The sequence below is a fragment of the Chelonia mydas genome, chromosome 3 (assembly GCF_015237465.2).
Source record: "Chelonia mydas isolate rCheMyd1 chromosome 3, rCheMyd1.pri.v2, whole genome shotgun sequence".
Taxonomy (NCBI): domain Eukaryota; kingdom Metazoa; phylum Chordata; order Testudines; family Cheloniidae; genus Chelonia; species Chelonia mydas.
The window spans coordinates 92,991,357-93,015,238 of NC_057851.1; the positions used below are offsets into that span (position 1 = coordinate 92,991,357).

General features: G+C 41.6%; 2 long non-coding RNA genes across 2 annotated transcripts in view; both read right to left on the bottom strand.

Annotated features, from left to right (window-relative positions):
* LOC122465044 overlaps positions 1 to 22,518 on the bottom strand; it is a 67,228-nt gene extending 44,710 nt beyond the window's left edge. Inside the window, exons 1-2 of the long non-coding RNA XR_006289576.1 lie at positions 22,306 to 22,518; positions 20,227 to 20,324 (exon numbers count right to left, since the gene is read on the bottom strand). This is a non-coding gene — a long non-coding RNA (uncharacterized LOC122465044). The remainder of the gene's footprint in view (positions 1 to 20,226; positions 20,325 to 22,305) is intronic.
* LOC122465045 lies at positions 1,039 to 3,141 on the bottom strand. Its single transcript, XR_006289577.1, has 3 exons — positions 3,083 to 3,141; positions 1,471 to 1,610; positions 1,039 to 1,392 (listed from the first exon to the last, which is right to left on the bottom strand). It is a non-coding gene; the product is annotated as an uncharacterized LOC122465045 (long non-coding RNA).
* Positions 22,519 to 23,882: the final 1,364 nt, after the last annotated feature.

Below are 23,882 nucleotides of genomic sequence, written 5' to 3' on the forward strand. Positions count from 1 at the left end.
TCCCAGAAAGGGTATTTACTACCCTAAAGTTGGCTGGAAATAGGATGGTAAATTCATCATCCTCAGTTTGAAAGCTCTTCCCAAAGGCACAGCACACTTTTCTTCTGGACTGTTTTCAGAGTAACAGCCGTGTTAGTCTGTATTCGCAAAAAGAAAAGGAGGACTTGTGGCACCTTAGAGACTAACCAATTTATCTGAGCATAAGCTTTCGTGAGCTACAGCTCACTTCATCAGATGCATACTGTGGAAAATACAGAAGATATTTTTATACACACAAACCATGAAAAAATGGGTGTTTATCACTACAAAATGTTTTCTCTCCCCCCAAACCCACTCTCCTGTTGGTAATAGCTTATCTAAAGTGATCACTCTCCTTACAATGTGTATAATAATCAAGGTGGGCCATTTCCGGGGGGGTGTGTGGATTTGTGCTGGAAATGGCCCACCTTGATTATTATACACATTGTAAGGAGAGTGATCACTTTAGATAAGCTATTACCAGCAGGAGAGTGGGGTGGGGGGAGGTATTTTTTCATGCTTTGTGTGTATAAAAAGATCTTCTACACTTTCCACAGTATGCATCCGATGAAGTGAGCTGTAGCTCACGAAAGCTTATGCTCAGATAAATTGGTTAGTCTCTAAGGTGCCACAAGTACTCCTTTCCTTCTGGACTGTGTTATCAAACTGAGATCCAGCATGAAGAAAATCATTTTATCGTCCACCTCAACACTTTTGGTGGCAAGAGCCACCAGCAAAATAAGGTTTCTCTCTGCAGCAGTCTTCCTGGGCTGGAATCCTAGCTGGATGGTCACAATGGAATTCTGTGCACTTTTTCAAACCTTATGGGATCATCTTTACCATTTCTATTCAGGACAGAATGGATAACAAAAGTGTGATCTCTTTATTTTCAGGAATTTCAAACAGCCTGATGTTTCAGCTCCTAGATTTCCTTTAAGAAGATTTTAGAACAAAACATCCATCATTTTGGCATCCAGGGCAGTAATTTATTTTTAGTTTCAGGTGTTTTTTTCTGCCATTGGTAATAACTCCACCTCTCCCAGTATTAGGTTATCCAGAATGCACATCAGAAAGCTAATCAGCAACTGGAAAGTATAGCCCTAATAGTCTAACACAGATCAACAGTGGGGCTGTAAGCAGTGTGTTAAAGCTTCAGCCTCAATAAAACCTATACAGGAAGGTTTAGAGGGAAATATGTGAACTTACACAATATTTTCTGCTTTTTCTTTTTGTTCTGCTCTCTGTGTTATGCAGACCATTTGAAGCTGTGGGAAACCTGCTGGTTTTGGTTCAGTGGCTTTCAGTGAATTCAGTCTGCATGGTTTTAGTACCTTGCAATTCAGGCTGATGTGAATATGTTTATTCAAATGAAACCTGCAAAACAGATGGGTCTCACTTGGTTTGAGAGGAAAGTGGCACAAATCCTATCCCGCTTTCCCCTACAACTGTTACCTGATGCTGTCTTTTGGAAGACTAAGAGGGAACTGGTGGCTTGCTACACGCTCTTCTACTCTGCAGTCTTCAGGGGATTGATGGCTGCCCTCCTTGCCATCCCGATAATTAAAGGGGTTAGCCAGCAAGCCTTATGTCCCCTGCGGGTAGAGGAAGCAAAGTTAGTCCATTTCCCCCACTTAATCCATTGGTATTCTGTTACCTGTTCCCTCTTTCTGCATGGGCCCAGAAAATTCAGCTCTCCATGGACCACCAGCAATTGCTCAATCAACCACAAATGATCTACAGACAACAGCAGGGAATGAAACTCTGCCTTATCTAGTTCTAGTGCACCACATACTGGTGGAGACCCACTTAGTGAAAAGTTTGAGTGAAACTCAAAGTATTTTGCGTTCATCATGGAGTTCCAAGTTTTTTGTTTCAAAAATCTCACAGCTCTAATACCAACAATTATTTACTCGTGCTGACTTCAGCTACCACCTACAGACCCCCAAGACTGCAAGAAACTTAATCTGTTCCCTGAATAAGGTAAGCCAGATGCTTAATTACCTTGCTGAACCCAAGCCAGAGTGAAGGGATACAAAAAAAGAGGGCAGGCAGCTATAAATGCTGTATTGTCTTTTCCTACAAACAAAAGATTTTGATGCCTTCTAGCTTTGATTGCTTATTTTTCCTTAGGTTAATGAGTATTGTTATCACCATAGAAACCTCAATGGAGCTCACATTTTCAAAAAATATTATTTCCAGGATGAGAGACAGAACTTGGGGGAGCAGTTCACAAGACAAAATTAGAATGTCCCCCGTTTAATCACGTACCCGTTTTCAACGTGTAGAGTCTGATCAGGTCACGAAATCTATCAAACAAAACCAAACTTCTTTGCTTTCTTTAAACAGTTTTTAGTTATTCCTTCATGTTTGATCACATATTTATTGAATGAAAATCAAACCATAGAGTTATATGAATGGCACAAAAAGCAACTGGCAGGAGAGCTTGCAAACACTGGAAAACATCTTACATCTGTTATTTTTAATGTGGTTTTACATTTGAATGTGGTGCCAAGTTTGTCCATGGTCCTTTACAAAAAATAAATCCTTCCACAATGGCTCTGGAATCAAATGATCAGAATGAAACTTCCAGGGAAAGAGATGAAAGAATGATTGTAACATACTTCAGAACAACGTAAAGGATTCATTCTTATAAGACATACTGTATTTATGAGGGAGCCTGTCATGGGGAGATGACTCACTGCTGTGGCGCCTCCTGCTGGTTGTCCAGGGAATTAGCTCTTTTCAGCCAGGAGTACCCTCCGCCAGTTGGTGTCTTGCCTGCCGCTGGCCCCGTGCCCCTCCCAGACCCCGGTGCCCTTCTAGATTAGGGTTCTACCCCCTGGCAGTACCCCCTCAGTCTGGGTCTCCCCTCTCAGGGGAACCCCCAACCCCCTATCCCTCCCTTGCCTTAGTGACTACTGTCAGTCATCATCTAGCCCCTGCTCCCTGGGACAGACTGCAGTCTGTACCGCTCATCATCAGCAAGGGATGGGTCGGACTAGCTGCCTCTGTCTAGGTCTGGGCAGCTCCTCTGCAGCCTTAGTACCCTTTCATAGGTCTTTACCTCAACCTGCAGCTCTGCTAGGCTGGAGCTCCCCAGCCCCAGCACTTCTCAGACAGCCAGGTCCTCCTCTCTCCATGTAGCTAGAGAGAGTGTCTCTTTTTCTGGCCCACTGTCCTCTTATAAGGGCCAGCTGGGCACTAATTAGGAGACTGATCACTTTAGATAAGCTATTAAACCCAGGAGAGTGGGATAACCCAGGAGAGTGGGTTGGGGCGGGGGCGGGGGAGAAAACCTGGATTTGTGCTGGAAATGGCCCACCTTGATTATCATACACATTGTAAGGAGAGTGATCACTTTAGATAAGCTATTACCAACAGGAGAGTGGGTTTGGGGGGAGAGAAAACCTTTTGTAGTGATAAACACCCATTTTTTCATGGTTTGTGTGTATAAAAACATCTTCTGTATTTTCCACAGTATGCATCTGATGAAGTGAGCTGTAGCTCACGAAAGCTTATGCTCAAATAAATTGGTTAGTCTCTAAGGTGCCACAAGTCCTCCTTTTCTTTTTACACAGGCTACAGTTGTGGCTGTTTTCCCAAACAGCCCAGCTTTTTCCCTTTCAGCCCTCTCCCACGGCTGTTTTAAGCCCTTCAAGCCACCCCACCACAGAGCCATTGTCTATGAATTGGGCTAAAGGGGAGACTTACCTATTTGGTAGCCTTAGTGCTGGAGGGTTTAATGGAGTGCAGTTGGAATTGATTATTTATCTCCAGTTACTTATTGTTGGATGTACTTAGTTCTGGCTCACCCACACTGCTATCTGATCAAAGCACTGCGAGCATATTTATTTAGCATGTGTGTAATGCTAAGGTACCCATTGGTGTGTATGTTACTGAAAATACTATTGGCATGACAATGGAAGGTTTGGTGCACTCACCTGCATTTTAATACCCAGAATGCTCTCACGGAAGCGCTAGTGACTAATCTCAAGCAATATACTGTAAAGTTTGAGCCTGATTTTGGAAGCACTGAAATTATTTCTCTGTTATTTACAGAGGTTAGAAAAGTCTTCTCACTGAAGTCTTTGAAGCAAATAATATATGAACAGAAAAATTATTCTCCAAAAATGTAAATCAGTTCAGTCTTATCCCACAGAAACCTGCTCATCCCTTTTGCCTATTTCTACCACATTTGTTTTATGCCATCTCTATCTAAAACAAGTGGGGAAACTGATCAAACACATTCTGTACATACCATCCAGCCCACAGTCTCAGCATCCCAGCTGTATCCTAACCTCACAAATTCACAGTGAAACCATCTCCAGTGTTTCAAAAGCATAATAACTTTCATGAAGGGGGGCAGTGGGAGCTCTCTTAATTAACTCAATTTATTTCTGCATTTCTAGACATGTCTTCCTCTTTGTTCACCTTCAGTAGTTTAATCTCAGGGTACAAAAGGAACATTTTTCCCATAAAGTGCATTCTTTTAGGACACTTATATTCCTGTCAAAGTTTTGGCAGCCAGGAAAACATTTTGGGCCAAACATTCAAATGGAAAGAGGTGCATTTAACCAATATGCAAGCAGTAAACTCTTGCAGAGGAAAATTCAGAAATCTGGCCAGTTAGGCAAGCATTTAATTTCCATGAAGTTCTTCACCTATTGTCCATACAACTTATCCTGTATATAAAATACCTCTACACTGTCCTCAAACCCATTAAAAGGAAAATCAGATTTGATTTCTTAAATCTTTTAACTCTTCCCATTGAGGCATATTTGGCTGCTGGGATGGGATGAAGGGAGAATGACTCTGTGATTTTCTCCTACATACCTTGAAGTGCTGTTCTTTTCTGAAAGGAGATTCATTAATAATGGCCTGGCAGAATTCCAAGATTATTGTGTTCATGATTTCTGTATTAAATGTACTCAGTTTACAAGAAGGAAAACATTTGATCCAACAGAAGATCAAGGGCCATAATCCTTCAAGTGATGGAACACCAAGGCCCTTATCTTGCAAAGCACTTAAGCACGTGCTTAATTAATGCATCTGAAGACCTTTAAAGATGGAGTTTCAGAATAACTGTGAACTTCATCGCTTTCATCAGTCTCAGTGTTACCATTAAAATACAATTTGAAAATCAAGATTTCATATCATCAAAATTGTACATTACTTCCAAAATTTGTAATAACCCATGAGTGGATAAAAATACTAGGTGATGTGTAATATTTTGTAGGTGTTCATAATCAAATTATCTTATATATTTTAATGTTTGTAGCACCATGGAAGCAAAATTAAGAGGTTGCAAGATTGCTTATATAGGAGTAAATAGGAATTCTTTGATACAATGTTGGAAAATAGTCCTAGCAAAATTATTTTATCATAATTACATTGGGTACATTAACATCAGTTAATGCTTATTTCTATTATAAGAAGTCAGAATGGAAATTGTAAGAGCTCAACCCCTGTGGCCCAGCACATGTCTCAGGACCAGGGTCTAAATTCCCATTCTGATGATGCCTAAAACTGGTTATAGGTTGACTTTCTGCTGCTATTAGCCAAGAAGCAAATACATTTTTAACAGATATTACAAAACTTAAATCAAAATCTAATTCTCTATTTAAAGCTCAAGTGTTTTCCCTCTCTTCTTTAACAGCTCAGTCTGTTTAGTTTATCCAAGAGAAGGTTAAAGAGGTGACTTGTTCATGGTCTACACGTACCTATATGGAGTCGAGATTTCTGATCGCGGACAGATCTTTAACTTAGCAGCAAAAGATACAACAAGATCCAATGGCTAGTAGCTGAAACGAGACAAATTCAGACTAGAAATAAGGTGCACATTTTTAACAGTGAGGGTAATTAACCATTGGAACAACTTACCTAGGGATGTGGTGGATTCTCAGTCACTTGAATTTTTAAATCAAGACTAGATGTCTTTCTAAAGAGATGCTTTTGCTCAAATGGAACCTATGGGCCTCATGCAGAGATTACTGGGTGAGGTTCTGTGGCCTGCTATGCAGGAGGCAGACTGGATGACCAAAATGATCCTTTTTGGCCTTAAAATCTATGATTCAACATCCAGTGAAGCCAATGAAACAGACCTCCAGCTGTAGGGGTCTTCGGTTTTTGTTTTTAAATCAAAACTTTTCAGATCATTTGATCATAATGTGCACTCTTACTCTTGGGTTTTTTTCAGGAATAAGCGGAGATATTTAATAATGTGGTTTTAGTCAGAAGGAGCATAATAAATTGGGGGAGCAAGTAGGTACTTCTCACATGATTTCTTTTTAAACATGATGTGTATAAATGAGAGTATTGAGGAAGGGAAAATGAAGAGGGCAGAGAATTTTCAAGACCCAGATGAATGCGGCAACTGTCCTTGACGGAAATGGAATCCCACTGCACATACCTGGGGTAGACTTTAGCCCTAAATGTTCCATAATCTTACATGAAAGGTCTGCCTTTCTATACCAAGTGACATAGATGCCCAAAAAATTCCCATGCAAATTCCTACATGACAAGACAACATAAATCTGCCTCAGTCTTCTTCTCAAACCTTGCCTCGTACTGAATCATTCCCCCATCATCTGTACTCTGCCAATATCGGCCAGGATGCCCTGTTCATTTATTTCTCACCCAGCCAGAAGCATGCCTTCTAGGCTTCTCCCAGTGCATGGATTGGAGCTAGGAGGCCCTTCCACAATGCTGGTGCCTTCTCTTCATTCACAGCTCTCCTGATGACTCAGTACTACTTTGTTGCCCAGGAGAAGTTAGTTAATATAACATAAGATACTTAAGTTTTAAATATAAATATATCCTCCTGTATATTTATCCTCTGCTTTCTAGTGTGTCCCATCTCCTTGGTCTGCCTTGCTGAGAAACTGTAAAGTCTTTGGGGCAGATTCTCTCTGCATTTGATGTCTTCTATAGTACTAAGCACACTGTCAGGGCTTAACAAACCCATAATATTTAGTTATACTGATGATGTCAAACAACCTGACAAATCCAGGAAACTCAGCATTGAAGTGTTTGACACTCAAATGCCCTCTCCTCTAACTCCTGCTGCTATGTCTTCTATATTTCATTTGATCTTATTCTCCCAATGGCTCAAAATAAAGCCCTGATTCTGCAAACCCTTATGCACATGCTTAACTTTACGCACTGTTAGTAGTCTTATTAACTTTAATGGGACTACTCAAATGGTGAAATCCTAGCTCTACTGAAGCCAATGCTATTGGCTTCAGGATATTAGCCACAGTGGAAAGTCAGGGCATAAAGTGAAGCATCTGCATAAATCTTTGCAGGATCAGAGCCCAAAGATGGAGTATTGACCTTAATTTTGAAGCTGCTAAGCTGCTACTTTTTTGTAAACGAGTATCTTAACTGCCTTGTTTTGTTTTTTTAATTTTGTAATCTACACACGAGTGGCATTTGTGTCACAGAGATTTTGAAGATGAAAGTTCTGTCAATCTAAGAAAAATTCCAAAGGGATTATCAGATTTTAGTGAATAAATTACTTCTATTCCTATTGGATTTTGCTGTTCATGGTAACTTAACTTGGGCCGAAGCCTCACTTCTTGATCATTCTGCTGAACGAAGATCACAGACTTTACATTTACCCATGGAAAAAAAGAGGCCCAAGTGAATTTTTTTGGCCAGCTATTCACCCTCATGTTTTTCAATATAATATGTAACATGTTGATGCCATTTTAAAATAACTGGCCTCATTAACACATTATCCAGCTTTATAAAAATTTTGTTTGACAATTAACTCCTTGTCTCTGCTTTGCAGACTTGAAATGATAAAACAAAATCAGCTTCATAAAGCTTTTTGCTTTTCTTATTTTCCAGCAGTCTTTTCAAACTATCAGTTCCTTTAAATAGTTGTGTGAAAGGATAGCCCTCCTTACCTACTCTTCTTCTTTTTCCCTTTTGTTAAATTAACTATCGTTACAGACTTTCTGCTGCCTGAGGGGATAGAAACATTCCCTATCTGGGAAGTTACTGACTGTCTAGAGCCAAGGAAAATAGTTTAGGATACAATTCAACAAACACTTATGCGTATGCTTTGCTCATCTGTAAAGTTAAGCATGCAGGTCCCAAGAGAATAATTTCCATAGCTTCTTCCCTAAAGCACATCACTGTTTCCTTGTTACAGTAAATTACTCTAGACAGTTCAATCACATTTATGCTAGCAGATAATGACCCTAATCCTGTTCCCACTGAAGTCAATTGATTACAATGAAAGCAGAACGGGGCTCACTGATCCATTCCAGAACTTTACAACTTTAGGCCCTGGTTGTGAAATTCACGGAATGTGGGCAGACTGCTGCATACACATGGAGTCCTGTAAACAACAATTGGGCTCCAATGGAGGAACAAAAATCTGGCCACATGCTATCAATTGCACGAGCAGAGTAGAATTTAGTAAGAGAAAAAAGGCAACATTTTTTACCAACATATTTGAAAAATTTGTGGTCTTGAATCCGAGACGAAAACAAGAAAAATACTCCATGAGTTACATTAATGTGTTCATAGTAAGTAGAGCTGGTCAAATTATTTATTGCAAATAATATTGACTGTGAATACTGCATGCTTTTCTGTTGGCAAGGTGAGCCTGATTTCTACACATTTATTTCATATTTATAAATATTCATCAAATAGTTTATGCAAACAAATTTCAGCCTATGGATTGTTTCCAAATGGTTCCCTTTGATTATTTGCTAGTCATGGTGCATGACAGGTCTCCTAAATCACCTGGTATAGTTTCTGTTCCCTGTTGGATGACTGAAATTCTTAAAAACGGGAGAATAAAGTACCAAGTAATTCACATCTGCTGTGATTTTTCTTTTTTAAAACAAATGATCTGTGCCAAAACTGGTGACATTTCCTAGATTTGCAAACATTTTCATGACTGAACTGTCAGTCACCCCACTATGCATGGAAAACTAATAATTTGACCTCCCACAACTACCGGCAAAGTGAACTCACCACGTGTATTCACAAATAATTGTTATTAGAACTGGTTAAATGGTACTGTTAATCAAACACAATGAATGTCAGCTTTGTGAATGTTACATTTAATATCCCTGCCAAACAGAGTTAAAAAATTATTTCATGGTATATCTCTCTATATTTTGATTGACATGTCTTGATTTGACAGGGACATGGTTGCCCCTGAAAACTGACAGAGAAACAAAAACAAGCATGTTACTGTAAAATAAGTATAAAATAAAAATATCTTTGGAAATAACAAATGCAAATTAATAAAGTGTAACAGAAGCCTTGGGCCAGTCAGCCCTGTTCAATTAGCCTAGCCCACTACACCAGTGCAGGACTGAGTTTAAGAGGAAGGATGCACAGCAGTGATGCAGTGGTGGGTGAAGTAGAACAGACAGGCTGTCCTGCAGTGGGAAAGGAGCCTACATGGAAGCAGGATCTGATCAGGGAGTACAGCCTGCCTGAAAGCCCTGGGTAAGAGCCCTTGGGTGGTGAGGTTGAAGCCCAAGAACTGAGGTTGGTGTTAGGACAGTTTATTGCAGCTGGGGCTAGCCGGCAAAGAAGGAGGCCAGCAGCTGAGCCAAGCTGGGCTGAAGATACAGTTGTTTTGCTATTTTCTGTTGGACTTTAAGATTGTGAGGCCCTGAAAGAGGTTGCACTCTGTTGCATGACTTGGGGAGCAGGCTATAGAAGACACTGTGGAAGGCACAGCTGACAGGAAGCGGTGTACTGGGGTAGTATCTCTGTGACAAAGATTATACATTAAAGATTTCTTTGTGAAGTAGATTTCTCCCTCATTCCTATTAACAGATTGTTATATTTAGAGCTGGTGGGAATTTGCTATTGAAATACTTTTGCAACAAAAAATGCAGTTTCCATGAGAAATTTTCAATTTTGCTAAAATTTTTCCATTGGGAAATTCTAAACAAAATATTTTGTTTCGGGTTTGGTTAACCCAAAGTGAAGTCTTTCAATTTTTTCAAGCGTATCAAAATGGTTTGTTTTGGGGTTTTTTTTAGGTCAGTCTGACTCTAATCTGTATTTACCAAACCTGCAGGGGACCTCATGGGAGTTGTAGTTTGAGTGCCTCATGCTCAATTCTTCTATGGGCTGGGTTACCTGGTTCTACTATATCACCCATGAGGCATTACAATCTCCATCCCTGGTTGAACCAATGTGGTGCATCATGACAATCAAATGGCATACCAGGGGAGATGTAGTCTGGCCAGGGAGCTCAGCCAATAGAAAAGAGTCGGGGCATGTGGTATTTAGACTACAACTCCCAGGAGGCACTGCAGCAGCCCAGACAAACACAGATTAATGTCAAACCAAGTCAAAATGAAATATTTTGATTCAGTTCAACAAACCAGTGTGAAGTGTTTTGATTCTGGAATATAGAATCATTTTGTGAAACTTTCTGTTCTGTGAAAATTTTTGATATTTTAACTTTTTGTCTCAGTTCAGGACAAAAATAAATTTAGAAATATCAATTTCCCACAGGATGGAAATTCTAGTTTTTGACCAGTTCTACTAATTTTTTTACTGTTCAAAAGGAATTTAAGGTTAGGGTCACTTAGATATGGTTTTTCTGAACTGTGTCTCATTTGCTGTCTTTGTTGTCAATGGCTCGGCCGATTGCAAATTTTATGAGTGTAAGGAGAATTCTTAGGGATTGCTTTTCATCTAACTGATGTCCAAAAAAATTAGATTATTCATTACCAGATACTTCCTAGCTATTTGCATAGTTCATAAGGACAGATAGGAAATGCCTGAAAAGGACATAAACATAGGGGTTGAACTCTCAAAGGAATTTTTCCCTGTTCTCGGCTTGCTGAAATCTGCACAATTGCTGGGATAAATACAATAGTTTCAAATGAGTTGGTTTGCTCTTCTCATGCAACTGAACTCATGTTCATATAACATGAAGACAGCCACAGTTAAAACTAAAACAAACAAACAAACTATAATCATTTCACCATTAAAAAAGCAGAACAAAATCACAGGAGATAGAGAGAAGTTTATTTTAACATTAGTGTGACAGGTTGGATTCTCCTGTCTGGGATGTCACCTGATATACTGGGGCCCACAGAGCCCACCCGTTCCACCAGCCAGGGCTTCCTCACCCTGTCCTTGCTGTGTCAAGCCCTCAAGCCTTCTCTAGCGTACACACACAAGTAAGGCCACACCAGATATGAATTGTACAAACTGGTTTATAAAAAACAAAGACAAGTTTATTAACTACAAAAGACAGATTTTAAGTGATTATAAGGGATAGCAAACAGATCAAAGCAGATTACTGAGCGAATAAAACAAAACACACAAACTATGTTTAATACATTACAAAAATTGGCTACAAATAGTAATTTCTCAACCTAAATCTTGTTTTATGCAGGTTGCAGAGTTTTCTGAAGGTAAACTGCACTGCTTGCAGCTTAAATCTCCAGGTATACCCTTCACAGACTGACCTTTCTCAGTCTGAGTCCCAGTCCTTCTCCCCAGATCAGTCTTAGGAGTATCCAGCAGTCACCCTGGGCAGGGATTCCATGAAGAACTGGCAACTGTGATTAACTCACTCTCCAGTCTTAAATAGAATTTACATATGGTGGGAATCTTTTGTTTCCGAGTCTAACCCCCCACCCCCTCTTAATGCAAAAACACTGAAAGCCCAAGATGGGGATCTACTACCAGGTGACACGATCATCTGACCCTGTAGTGTCAAGGCAGCAACCCAGGAAACTTCTCAGGAAGGTGGGGGATTAGTATCTTCAAAGTCTTATTGTTCTTCCTAATGGCCCATTCAGTCTGATTGCCTCCTGTCTGGTGGGCATTTCCCAGATGCAAACACTTTTGCAATTGATACAGAGTTCATATTCCTAACTTCAGGTCCAGCAATGATATATGCACAAATAGGATGATCATATTTGGTAAATCATAACTGTTCCAATGATATCTTGCAAGACCCATCTTGCATCAAATACAACTTAGTTATGCCATATTCATATCATAAGCATATTTCTATGAAGAATATGGGCATGAGGTGACAATTAGAATTTGTGAAATAAGTTTTTATAAAATATTCATAGGTCAGGGCTTTGTGTTTCTTGGGCAACTTAAAAGATCCCAGCATTCCTAAAAAATGTATGGGGAAATGCTTTCAGACTACCAACTGACACAGGATGGCTCCCATATAAAGAGAACCTAGTATAAAGAAACTTCTGGCAAAAGCTAAATGGGCTCCTGGCTTCCTCCTGTCTCCTTCCAACTAATTTTCCAATAAACTTGTGGTGACCATTAACATCTCAGCTAGTGTGAGAACATCTTTTGTTTTCCTCCTCTAGCTGGATCTTTGCAATCAAACAGCATGTTGTGTCTCCCATACACAGACACCTCCATGTGCACCTTACCATCCACTCCCTCTTTGACCCCATCACTGCATTTTGGGAGCTGAAGACTGGCATCTTTCATTCTTTAGTATGTTGAAGCAAGAAAGAGAGCACAGAGAAGGCAATTCTCTGAGCACTTGAACCAGTGAATGGTCCTGGGAGATGGGAGGGTCTCACAACCCAGGCTCCAGCCCATGCCCAAATGCCTACACTGCTATTTTTAGTACCCCAGCCTGAGCCCCGTGAATCCGAGTCAGCTGACCTGGGCTCTCAGACTCGATGCTGTGGGATTTTTTATTGCAGTGTACACTTTCCCTCAGGGCCCTGTCAGAGAACATCTTGCCAACGGCCCCCTCTATCTGACATACCAGTGCAGCTCTAGGTCAGGCACTTCTGCTGACCAAAACTGTGGCAATATGTCACAGGGAGAAAGGGGGTCTCTTAGATAGGGGTCTGTTAGGTCCCAGACCATTTAGAGCTTTACAGGTTAATCCCAACATCTTAATATCAATCCAGAAACCAACAGGCAGGCTGTGCAAATCACAGAGCAGGGAGGTAATACATACGGCTGAATTTTTCCACCAATCCACAGATCTCTTCCTTCCTTCACCCTGGGAGGTACAGTAGACTGGCAGTTCTCAGTGTTCAAGAGAACTTCTTAAAAGGTGAGTGCACTGTAAGCAAAAGGGTCTTGAGAAAAGTGCCATCTCCTCAACAATAAGAAAGGGTTTTAGATGCAGCGAGTAAAAGCCAGTTGCAAAATGGATACTTTAGGCCTGCAGCTGGTTGGCTCAGCCCAACCTAAAGATCAGCCTGAGGATATCATGTCGGGAAAACAGCTCCTATAAGAAGACAAGCCTGCACTAAGAAGAGATAGTCGAAATCAGGACATCCCGAAGAAAGGTGCTTTTGGGAAAGAGGTTGCCAAAGGTGTATATCACCACTAGATCACAGGCTAAGGAGTATTCCCTCTTTGTTATACCATTCTCCCACACATGGTGATTGGAATCCTATAAATACCATAGATAGTACTCAGCAATGCAGACAGTATTTACTGTGTAGATTACACTCTGACTTCACTCTCCAGCCAGAAATAACTAGATGAATCAGAGGAAGGTCATGGTGTGGGGTAAAGGTTAGGAAATGGGAAGAGGAAAATATTATGCTGTGGAATGGATGTCTACATACTAGTAGTATTGATCCACAATTAAGGTGCAATTAATTGGACCTGCAAAAATGGATACCAGCTTGAGGGCCCTTTAACAAAAATGAGGCCCCAAAATTATGATTATCACAGAGAAAGCCTGGTACTACTGACTCCCTCTCCCCCCGCCCCCCTGCCCCACCCCAATCAATTCTGGTAACTAATCCCTGTCACCACTAGAATAATCCTGATCTCAGAAGTCTGATCAGTAAGAGTAATAGCTTTTATTGTGGCAAAACTACAAAGCCAGAGGATTAAGGCCTCAGAATTTAAGGATTTGTTTCTTTAGAATTAACCCTCTATGATTAAGAGTTGCAATTTCACTGGAAGCACGCAGTGTAAGGTTACATTTTTGGGGACTAGAAGACATGTCAGTCCACAATAGTACAGCAAAAGACTGGGTTAATAGGCCAGTATAGCATCAGGCCTTCAACTTTAGCCATTTGTTTAACCAAGCAATCACTACTGTTATTATAAAAGGAAAAGGGACAGCAGCTTCCGTTCTCTCAAGGGGGTTTTCTTAGTCAGTTCTTCATGTTCAGCTCTCCATTCTCACTTTCTTGAGGGATGTGTCTAACAGGAATCAGAGATTTTGAAGGCCCTTATGGGAAATCTAGCAACAAACACTGGGGGTTCTGTATGGCCACTCCAGAATCTTCTCAGACCTCAGCAGGAGCAGGACTGGCAAGCTACTGAAACGCTTTCTGTAAAGCTTCTAGCAACAACTTCCTTCTCTTTACAGCTTGATTCAGTGGCTCTGAAATGACTGATTGTTCTTTTCTCTCAGACTAGCTTCTTCCATCTGTCATGGAGCTTTCCCTCAGGTCGCAGTAACTCCTGCTTCATCAAAATAGGGAAGGGAGGAAACATGAAATGTTCAGTGTGACAGCTCAAATGTTTTTCTTCTTGACTACAAACAAAGGAAACCCTTGGTGGGTAGTGAGGAGTAAAGAAAAGAAAGGAGTCGAGCCTGAGCAATTCTCCTGCTTACTTGTTCCAACTTCCATTCCACTACTATGAATGATCATGTGATAAGGGACACTGAAAACACTGACCAAACATGAGTGGCAGTTGTAGATCCCACTGTTTGCTTCCACTCTTTCTTCTCCTTATTCCTCTCTGGGTTGATCAGTAATACACCAAGGATTAGATTTGATTCACTATAATAATTTATGTTCTATTACTGCTTATTGGTGTAACAATCGACTTCAGTGGGACTACTGGTGTGAGAGTAAGTGCTAGCTATTAAATGTGAGTAAGCTTGCAAGTGAATAAGTGTTCCCAAATTGGGCTCTCCAGATGCAGGACTTTGATTTATTTGAATCAAATTTTCCCTCATTGCCTTCAGCCTTCACTGTTCTAATCTGAACACAAGGATAGAGGGAGTACCATACCAGAACAGAGCAGTAGTTCACCTAGACTGTATCCTGTCTCCAACAGTGGCCAGTACCAGACACTTCAAAGGGAGGTGCCAGAAACCCTGTGTCAGCAGTTATGGAATAACTTCCCCACAGAGAAAGTTTCTTCCTAAGCCCCTAAGGCTGAGTCATATACAAGTTGGTTCTGTCCTCGTTTGTCTGCACTGATGCTTCTCCAATTTCGGTGTCATCAGCAAATGTGATCATTTCTGAACTTGTACCAAACTAACACCCAACAATGGAAGGCACAAAGCAGCCACTCTAGGAGCAAAGAGATGCTTGGTTTGGATTTTCTGTTTATTAATTTTTTTTATTTAGTTGGTTAAAAATCCTTTTGGAGTGCCTAAGAGAGTGACTGACTGGACTACAATGAACAGGGAGAGCCACTACTTGATGGGTTATAGTTGATTCAGAAGGAGCACCACAGATCTTTTTGCAGTTCTCAGAGGCCATCATAGCTTGGGCCCCATTGCTCTAAATCAGATATACTGTGATGGGTACTATTGTGCTTTACTACACTGGTAATGAGTTGCCACAGAATAATAGACAAAAACAATCTATCATCTATACCGTCCCTCTGCTGATGCAGGATTGTTACTACAATATATTTTCTAGAGTGATTCTTCCAGTCCTATTTGAAATTACTCAAGTGACGAGTCTTCTATCACTTCTAGCTACAATCTACCAGCTCGCACTTGGCGGAATATTTCCTGATATTTAGCCTAATTTTCCCCTCATTTCATCCTATTACTCCTGGGTTGTACTCCTTGAACCTTCCTAAACAATTTCTCACACTCCTTGGTGCCTACAACCTTGCAATACTTATAGACAGTTACCAGATCCCTCACCCCCAGTTTAGTCATAGGCCCAGCAGCATAGTACATGACAGTGATGAATGTGATATAAACATCTAGTCAGACAGACATTTCTAGCTATTTTAATCTTTCCCATAAACCAGTCCTTGAAGTCCTTCACTGATTTTTGTTTTTTTATGTGACTTCCCTCCAGTTTATAGATATAAATCTTGAATACATTGATCTTTGTATAACTGGGTTATCATAGTGCTAAGAAGGCATGGCTGTTTATTTCTTGGTAGATATGATATATACTTGTCACATTTTATTAAATGCAGTTGATTCTCCTTCCCTTTTTTCTCAGTTCCCACCATCCGCTCTATACACTGTTTATGGTAACCAGCAATAGAGACAGACAATTAGAATCTCTGGTCCTTGAAGCAATCGGGATAATCACCACCAAAACATAGCAGTGACCCCCAAAATATGAAGCAATTTAAACACTCTTGAAAGTATCCTGCCTCTACACCAATCCTAGCTACGGCAGCAAAGCAATCGCATTACAGTATTCTCTCTCTCCACCCCTTCCCCACTGTCTGTTCTGTGCTGCACCTCCTCCTCCTCCTCACAGGGTTTTTGGATGATGTTCAACTGGGTACAGACTTTAAAAAAAAAAAACAAAAAAGGCTTTCCAAGTGCCAGTTTGGCTCTGGGAAGGACTAGCTCACTTGCTGGGTGTAACAAATTGCGGAGTCAGCCAAGTCGACAGCAGGGGGGAGGAAAGTGTTTTACAAAGGAAAGTAAAATGCAGAGTGCTCCAACCTCACAAGGAATGCTTGAAAAATTTGTTCCCCCATGACAGAACTGGAATTGCTCCTTTCATTCACTGCTTTTTTAAAAAAAAATTGTGACAGATTGGCAAAGAAACTAAATGCATGAACTTCATGCTATGCTGGGTTAGGTAAAGCTTTCTCCACCTGATATAAGCATTGCACAGTTACTACTGACATGCCCAGGGAAAGGCTCCATTTGTCTCACGCAATAGAACTGCAGTCTGCAGAATACTAGGGTCCTGGTCCCATTCATAGCTGTGATAGTAGGCAGGACATATAAATCATGCCTAGTGTGGAGGCATTGACAGCAGAAAATATTTTTCAACAGGAAGGGGGTGCTGTGGTTCCCAGCCAATGGGAGCTGCAGAGCCAGCACTCAATGCAGGGGCAGCGCACAGAGCCGCCTGCCGCGCCTCAGCCTAGGAGCAGCCAGGACAGTTCGCCACTTGCGGGGAGCCATCTAAGGTGAGTGGCACCCGGATCCGGCACCTGGCACCCCTTCCCATGCCGCAAACTCCCTCCCACACCCAACTCCCTCCCAGAGCCCAAGCTTCAACACTCCTGCTTGCACCCAACCCCCAGCCCCGCATCCCCTCCTGCATCCAAACTCCCTTCCTCTTAGTTAACTGGCATTTTTCACTTACCAGCACCCCCCATTTTCCCAACGTGCTGGATAAACCAGCTTTTACAGTATATTGATTTCAGTTACAACACGGTATACAAAGTAGACAGTGCTCACTTTTTTATTTGTTATTTTTGTTATTTATTTCTTATTGTTATTTTTATTACAAATATTTGCACTGTAAAAATGGCAAACAAAAGAAATAGTATTTTTCAATTCACCTCATACAAGTACTGTAGTGCAATCTCTTTATGGTGAAAGTGCAACTTACAAATGTAGATTTTTTTTGTTACAATAACTGCATTCAAAAACAAAACAATGTAAAACTTTAGAGCCTACAAGTCCACTCAGTCCTACTTCATGTTCAGCCAATTGCTAAGACAAACAAGTTAGTTTACATTTTACAGGAGATAATGCTGCCCGCTTCTTATTTACAGTGTCACCTGAAAGTGAGAACAGGCATTCGCATGGCACTTTTGTAGCCGGCATTGCAAGGTATTGATGTGCCAGATATGCTAAACATTTGTATGTTCCTTCATGCTTCAGCCACCATTCCAGAGGATATGCTTCCACACTGATGATGCTTGTTAAAAAAATAATGCATTAATTAAATTTACGGCTGAACTCCTTGAGGGAGAATTGTATGTCTCCTACTCTGTTTTACTCGCATTCTGCCATACAGTTCATGTTATAGAAGTCTCGGATGATGGCCTAGCACGTCATTTGTTTGAAGAACACTTTTGCTGCAGATTTGACAAAACGCAAAGGAGGTACCAATGTGAGATTTCTAAAGATAGCTACAACACTCGACCCAAGGTTTAAGAATCTGAAATGCCTTCCAAAATCTGAGAGAGATGAATTGTGGAGCATGCTTTCAGAAGTCTTAAAAGAGCAACAGTCCGATGCAGAAAATACAGAACCCGAACCACCAAAAAAGAAAATCAACCTTCTGCTGGTGGCATCTGACTTAGATGATGAAAATGAACATGCGTCAGTTCGCACTGCTTTGGATGGTTATCGAGCAGAACCCATTATCAGCATGGACGCATGTCATTTGGAATGGTGATTGAAGCATGAAGGGACATATGAATCTTTAGTGCATCTGGCACATGAATATCTTGCAACGCTGGCTACAACAGTGCCATGTGAATGCCTGTTCTTTCTTTCAGGTGATATTGTAAACAAGAAGTGGGCAGCATTATCTCCTGCAAATGTAAACAAACTTGTTTGTCTGAGCGATTGGCTGAAGAAGAAATAGGACTGAATGGACTTGTAGGCTCTAAAGTTTTACATTGTTTTATTTTTGAATGAAGTTATTTTTGTACATAATTCTACATTTGTAAGTGCAACTTTCATGATAGAGATTGCACTACAGTACTTGTATTAGGTGAATTGAAAAATACTATTACTTTTGTTTTTTACGGTGCAAATATTCGTAATCAAAAATAAATGTAAAGTGAGCACTGTACACCTTGTATTCTGTGTTGTAATTGAAATCAATATATTTGAAAATGTAGACAATATCCAAAACTATTTAAATAAATGGCATTCTCTTATGGTTTAACAGTGCAATTAATCACGTGATTAATCGCAATTAATTTTTTTTATCGCTTGACAACTCCTAGGGGAAATGAAGGAGTCCTGCAGCACAATGGAGGGGAAGTCAAGAAGTTAATAAAAGATGTAGGGACAGATGGAACTCTATTCCCCTTGAACACATAAAATAACTAGTCAACTAAATCTAGGGAGAGAATATAGGGGGAAGAGTTACTCTTGTTGAATATTAACCATCTCTTGCTTTGCTGCATATAAAACTTTCTTACAACAAAGCTTGCCTTTTAATGGAAAAAAAATAGGGGTTGGATGCAAAAACACTTCTCTTCTATGTGGCTATAGGAATATAAAGGATAAAGTGATATAGAAGCTTATACAATCTCCTCTGAGATACCGCTGGAAGCCTACTAGAATCTTATTTCTCTCCTGTCTCAAAACTCCTTTCCTGTGGAAGGCTGCCTTCGATTAAAGCAATCTGGCCTGTAAAAAGATACTGGAATACACTTCTGGCACAGCTACATCACTACTTGTTATATTCTCGACAGTATTTTCCCTTTACATTCCTGCTCATAGCTTTGCTTTTAAATGTGGCCAGTTTAACAGCCCTCTGAAGAGCTAGCCGTGACATGTCAACGTGATTTTTACACCCCTGTTTGTTCACACCCCTTTGAAACTGGTCTTGTGATGTGGCAGCATTAGTAGCTGGACACCCTTCTTTCCAAGATATGTCTTTGGCTTACAGTACCTGATTAGTTGAGCAATGAGCACTTGCTAAAGGGGACAAACTCCATGCATGTGTGAGGAAAGTGGAGGGTTTCCCCTTCCCTTAGTGAAACATTTCATTCCTATCACTTGCAGCTACGGGTTTTGCCTCATAACAGCAAGATCAATCCCAAGGCCCAGTTCTGGATAGTGCAGGAGGGGATGAAATTAAGTTCATAAGGCAAAACATATTCTTCCCTCTGCTAGTTTTGCACTTAGCAGCAGCAGCGCTGGGCATTGCCTAAATAGGCAGCCACCTATGGCACCATATGTAAGAGGGCTTTGATACACAGACATAGAACCATGATCATTATGTCACAGTTTCTGAGTTAACTTCACCTCTGAGACACCTTAAGCTTTCAGACTCCCTGCCATTAGCTCTCTGGGGCAGAGACCCCTCGTCTCTCCTCATCCAGACAGGGGTTTAGGCTTGCAGCCCATCTGTACCTCAGTGTGATTTCCCCAGCAGATGTGACCAGAGTCCAGCACCTGTGGTTAACCTTTCTGCAGGGGCTGCAACACTGTATAGCAGTTACCAACTGGCCTTCACAAAGCAAAAGACATTTATTCTTAGGGTTAAAGCATTACAGAAAAGCATATAAAACAATCAGGTGACTAGATGCATGCTAAAAGCTTACCCATCAGTCCTAGGGGGTCCTAGTAAGCTGAAGTCCAACCCTTCTTCCGCAAGGATTCAATCCCCCACCCCCGTTGGACAGAAGGTCCTGTCAATTTGCTGAATTAAAAGAAAGTCCTGTGTTAGTCTGAACTCATCCTTTTTATATCAAAAGCCCATTCTTTGTCTGTTGGCCTCCAGAAAACCCAGCTTGAACCAGTATGCACTAGCGTCTCCGGGAGATTCACTTTAATCACCCCCTATTGTTTTTGGTACCTGGAGGAGCTATGGTAACCCTCCCCACTGGAGTGCCATACAATCCCTGGCCCACAGTGATTCATAAACTTAACACAGTGTGGTCCCCAAAGACATTGCATGCAGTTGCAATTCCTGTCAGAGGTTACCTCATCAGCCTTTGCGTAGTACCCCCCCCCCCCCGTCTTTTGTTCATTGCAGTTGGACCACAGTTGAAAATCTGAACCAATGTCCCAAGTGCACCAGAGAGAGAGGACCAGATCTCCTTCCCCATTCTGCCATCTTTGCAGTGGTTTGACAGAACCAAGTACCAGGTACCAAGCAGAAATAAAGCCAGTAGATCTGGTTCCCTGAGCATTCCACTGTCTAGGGGAATCCTTAGGTGGCATATTATGGCTCACATACCAATATCACCCCCAATTCTCAGTGTAGGTGGCATTCCTAGCACACTCCTGTGCCTCAAAGATCCGCAACTGCTGCTGGAACCACCCTTTGCCACAGCCGGCAGTCAGGCATAAATTAAAGCCGCCCTAATGCTGCTCTAGTTTATACTGGAGACATGCCCAATCCCCAGCTAGCCCTAAGCTAATGCCCGCATCCCTACCACAGCCAGACCACAGGATCTGACCCTAAGACCACATCTACCCTATGAGCTAGGGGTTTGATTCCCCTGCTCATGTACACATACTCAAGCTGGCTCTCAGGGAGCTAGTGCGAGTATAAATAGCAGCGTAGCTCATGGTAGCACCGGTAGCAGCAACTAAGGCATGGCTTAGGTGCACTGCGCACAAACCTACCTATGACCAGTGGCTACATACTCAGCATGGTTAAGCCAGGCCTCTATTGCTGCTTCCCAAACATTGGTATGAGTTAGCACGAGTATGTGTACACAAGCAGGGGCATCAGAGCCCTAGTTTGCAGGGTAGACATAGCCTTAGAGAGGAACTGTTAATTGCTTTTTAACATAATACCTTTACATATGCAACACAAAATCTCACTGGTCTTTTTTTCCTGCTCTATTACATTGAAAATGCATGTCTAGTTTGCTGCCCACTACCACCTGTAGGCCTCTTTTAGTAGGACTGTTCCCCAGGTGTCCTTTTCCCACGTGTGTTTTGGTTTATTTTTTCTCAGATGGACTAGTTTGCATTTTCCCAAACAGGATCTCAATATTTTTTTATTTTCTGCTCAGGTTTCTGCTAAGCTTTCTAGTCTCCTTTGCCTTAGTTCTCTATCCTCACTGTTCTTTTCACCTCTTTTGAATTTAGTACTATCCAGTGTGCATTATTTAGTATTTCAGCAGTGTGCTGTGTACTGTGTACTGCCTCTTCCAGATCCCTAATGAAGATTTAAATAAAACTGGTCCAAACGCTAAGTTCCACAGTACCTCATCAGTCACCTCCCACACACCACACCATACATTATCATTTTCCCTCTGTTTACAGGCCACTCACTGATTTCGATCTTCGTGGCAGTGATTTTATCTAAGCCAATTTTAGTTTGGAGTTAAGATTTTTTTGAGACACTCTGTTCAAAACTGTATTAAAATCCAAATACATTTACCTCATTCCCCTTGTGCATACAGAACCAAGTCCTGGTCACTTTAGTCTCATAAATGACCCCATTGACTTCAAACAGGCTACTCAAGTGAGTAAAGCAAAACAAGCTTTCATCCTAACTTTGTGATTACATCAAAAGAAGCACATATTGCAATGTGCTGTCAGCACTTGACCCCAGTTGAGTATCTACTGGCCCTGCTGACAGTGGGGAATCCAATTTCAGTGCTTTTTTATCCATTACATAAGTGATAACTTTTTTCACACAAGGAGGAAGGACATTTGCTTACCTGTAATGCTGTATTGGGCACAATCCTTGCTCTCAGCATGGGAACCGATTGTCATTCCACCTTCTTGTTGAGTAATTTGATGGATCGAACCTTTTGTTTTTCTTGTTATTAACCATTTGCGACAGTGGGAACATCGCCACCCACTCTTATGCAGCTCAAACACTGCCCCCTGTGAGTGACTAGGCAAATTAAAGAGGCAGCCATGAGAATACCAGCCCTGTACCACCATCCCTCCCACCAACAACTTTTGAAGGACAGCAAGAGTGTGGTTTCTGGAGCTCGTTCCTCTCACCTCTTCAGTGACAGAACCAACAGAGCCGCAGTTAATGCTTGGAATTCCCCTATCAGAAAAGAAAAATCCTTGCTGATTATGTAAAACCAAATCAACAGCAGCAGTGGGGAAGTGACTGAGTCTAAGTGCCACTACTCTGTGATTTCACTCCCTGAAAATCTGGCCCTCTGCAGTACCTCCAAGTCAGGCTCGCAGACTTCAGAAGCCATGTGTCTGGTGGGAAAGGTAGCTCTAAGGTGAAAGGTCTGCTTCGGGACCCTGATATGCAAACTAGTCCTAGAAGCATCCTGGTCCTGCAGTGCCTACCCCTAAGCCCAGAATTAAAATAAAGGCAGTATGGGAAATGTATTAGAAGTGGCACTGGTAACCATGAAAGGGCTGGAGTTATTCCGTGAAGGGGAGTGCCCACTGGGCCTGGGAGATGTGCAGGGCTAGCTCTAAGCACAAGTAATATAGGTGACTGCTCAGAACCCTCTGCTTTTAAGGGCCCTGCATTACCTCAGCTACCTCTGATTGCTGCACAGCCTAGTGAGCATCAGTTACCCAGTTTCTTGCAGGTGCCACAGAAGAAGTGGGTACTGAGCAGGACTTTCAAGAAAAGAAGAGTAGCCTCAGGAGGGGGCACCTGGAGGATTGCATACAGAGGTACTGAGACATTTGTGTGAGAAGCTAAAAAGTGGGCAGACAAGAGAGCCATTATTGGCTTAGTGGAGGAGGTGTGGAGGCAACATGGCAAGAGAAAAGAGTGACTAAGCGGGGGGCAGAGTTGTGAAAGGGCCTCGATGGTGAAGACAAGAAATGTGGCCTTCATGCGGTGAAAAAGAGGGAGACGGTGAGGATTCAAAGAGGGGAGTGATATGGTCAGAGCTATTGACAAGGAAGATGAACTTAGAAGCTGCTTTTTGAATGGATTGGAGGTGCTGGGGAGACCATAGAGAAGGAAGTTACAGTAATCAAGATGGGAGATGTGGGCTTGAACAAGAGTTTTGCCTGGACAGAAATGTCAGATTTTAACTGTTTTGGGGAAGAATTAGTGGCAAGATTTGGATGCAGACTGGATGCTTAGGGCAAGAGCAAGGACAAGAATCAAAGATGTCAACCAAATTCTGAGCCTGACTGACTAGATGTATGGTGGTGGTGTCAGAGAAAGCAGGGGAGTGGGGAAGCTTTGAGAAGGAAGATAAGGAGTTCAGTTTTGGCCATGTTGCATTTAGGATGAGAGACATTTCCAGGAAGAGTTGTCAGACAGAAAGAATGAGATGCTGAATTAGGTGGAGGGAAACTA